The 2,728-nt window shown below is 35.6% G+C and overlaps 1 protein-coding gene across 1 annotated transcript in view; it reads left to right on the top strand.

Annotated features, from left to right (window-relative positions):
• Positions 1–2,435, top strand: part of ESD (esterase D) — a 35,359-nt gene extending 32,924 nt beyond the window's left edge. Inside the window, exon 11 of the mRNA XM_004680259.2 lies at positions 1,383–2,435. The gene's annotated coding sequence lies outside the window, so the exon portion shown is untranslated. The remainder of the gene's footprint in view (positions 1–1,382) is intronic.
• The last annotated feature ends 293 nt before the right edge of the window (positions 2,436–2,728 follow it).

Below are 2,728 nucleotides of genomic sequence, written 5' to 3'. Positions count from 1 at the left end.
AAAAAAAAATTTAGTTACTTATGCATACAAGAACTAGGTTGTAGGCCAGAGATGCAGGAGGTGAGAGGATTCACCAGAGACAGGGTGAGGAGCAAAATAGGCAGATCTATTGAGATATATTGCTAAGGGAAGCAGTGGGTGAGATAGGAGAGATCTGCTGGGCCATATTTCGGTTAGCCCCCTGGCTGGGGCTTGAACTCACTTACAGCAGTGATAGCATCATACCTCTGAGACTTAACCCAGGGAAGCTCATAATTATAACAGTCCTGTGAGGTTGAAACAATTATAAATAGAAAAACAGGCTTAAAGAGCTTGCCTATTAAGAGTTGTAAATGAAGAACCAGTTTTAAATCTAGTACCTGATAACAAAAAAAATAATAATAATAAACCAAAAACAACCCCCCCCCCAAAAAAAAAGGTTAGATCATAGATTTTTGTCCATTTCTAGAAGGCAGATCAGAATACAAGGGGTCATATGACATGTATTTTTCTAAAACTATTCCATCTTTAGCAGTTTTATAGCATAGGTATCATTCAGTGTATATGTCATATCATATTTTATTTACTAATGTCCTATGCTGGTTACCTATGTTGATTAAAAATATACTCTGATACATAGTCATTTGAAATACCATTTTGTTATGCTTTCTCTCTGTGTTAGGAATCTAGACAGAACACAATGAGGATGATTGTCTGATCCATAATGTGCAGAACAGTAGCTGGGGTCACTCAACAGCTGGGTAATGGAATCATTGGAATGTATTTTTCACTCACATGCTTGGTAGTTGATGCCTGTTGTTATTTTGAGAACCTATTTGTCCATGTGGTCTGCTCTTCACCAGCATGACTGTCTCAAAGTACTTGGATTTTTTACGTAACGACTGAGAGCTCTAAAGAGGAGTGCCCCCAAATATGAAATTACCAAGATGGTGAAGAAGGAGTTTCCTTGTTTCACTCCCAAGAAAAAACATTTAACACCCCAAATCCCTGGTAAGGAAAAAAACAGAGAAGTCACTGTAGACATCACTTTCTGCACATCCCCCACAGCTTCCTAGGGCTGGTATTAACCTATATAAAAAGTACACTGACAACATAAACTGCCAAGTCTTAGGTCTGGAATTTCAGAGAAGAGACACTGGCAATGCAACGAACTGAGCCAGGTTACCCCATCCCAGCATAATCCCACTAACAACTGGACTACTCTTAACTCCATCCTTTCCCTTGCTGACTCAGTAACTGCAAAATAAATCTAAGTCCTTCGGGAACTAACAAAGGCCCCGCAAGTCAAATAAATTCACAATACCACCTGCAAGAAAAGTAAAAGTAGTTCAACTCTAATTATTGCTACTCAGTTTGTTTGTTTGTTTGTTTGTTTTTTTAAGCAAAGAAATTTAAAGTAGCAAAATGAGCACACCAAAAGAAGTAGAAACATACGAAGATCTGGAGGGAACACATCATAAGGTGAGAACAACTCTCCAGAATCAAATTACAAGAATGGGAAGGTTATATCTCCCTATGGTACAGAGTTCAGAATTACTATATTAAGTAAAATCAAGGAGAAGAAAATGCAGAAGGCAAGTCAAAGTAATACCACAGAGGGAAGCTAACCAAAGAAACAACAAAATTCAGAAAAACAAATTAATGAGCTCAGAGCACAGAAGTAAAATCAAACAAAAGCTCAAGTATAAATCCCTGGCTATTAAATCTTCTACAGAAGGTAGAGATGAAAGCTTTAAATAAAAAAATAACCATTTTTGGATGTAAATGAGATCAAAACTCTAAAGAAAGCTATGGAAGATCAAGTCAATGACCTTCACATAGTAACACAAAGATGTGAGAAGAGAAACAAATACTAAAACATGAAAACCATATCAAGAAGTACCTGACTCCATTAGGATGGCAGCAAAAGAAGAGAGAGAAGGCAAAGAAATAATATTATTCAAAGAAATAATAGTAGCAAACTGGGGAAAGAACCAAATATATAAGTCCATGAAGCTTAAAGAATATTGGATTACCTAAATGCAGTGAGCCCTATACCAAGACACACATGAAACTTCAGACTTAATGAGTATTAAACATTCTGTGGAAAAACTCAATGTGCTAGGAGAGTACATGACATACTCAAAATACTCAAAGGTGGAAACTGCCATGCAAGAATACTATATTATGCAAGGCTTTCAAATATGAGGGAGAAATAAAGGCCTTCCTGGACCTATAAAAAGCTGAAGGAATTTGCCAACATTAGACTTCTCTATATGAAAAGTTTAAATGAGTCACCTATCTAAAGAGAAGAAAACCACAAAACAGAACAATGAAATAGAACCAGAAATCCAATAAAAGCAATGCCAGCAAGCCCCCATGTATTAATACCCTTAATATTATGAATGGACTAAACTTAGCAGAAAAAAAAAAAAACTTTATTGTCTTCAAGTCAATCAAAGCCATGATGAGATATTACCTCACATCTGTGAGAATGACCCATATCAAAAAGACCAGAAACAACAAGTAGTTTATGAGGATTTGGAGAAAAAGGAAATCTCATACATTGTTAATGGGAATATAAAATGATCTAACCCTTATGGGAAACAATATGGAGGTTTTGAAAAAAATTAAAAATCTACTATATGAACCAGTAATCTTTCTCCTAAGTATCCAAAACAAAGTATTGTTTTTGTATTATTTGTATTTGAAGAGCTACATATGATCATATATGCTTGAAGCACTATTT

Source organism: Condylura cristata, unplaced genomic scaffold, assembly GCF_000260355.1.
Source record: "Condylura cristata isolate star-nosed mole 26May11 unplaced genomic scaffold, ConCri1.0 scaffold00010, whole genome shotgun sequence".
Classification (NCBI taxonomy): domain Eukaryota; kingdom Metazoa; phylum Chordata; class Mammalia; order Eulipotyphla; family Talpidae; genus Condylura; species Condylura cristata.
This window is presented reverse-complemented; position numbering and strand designations above follow the sequence as displayed.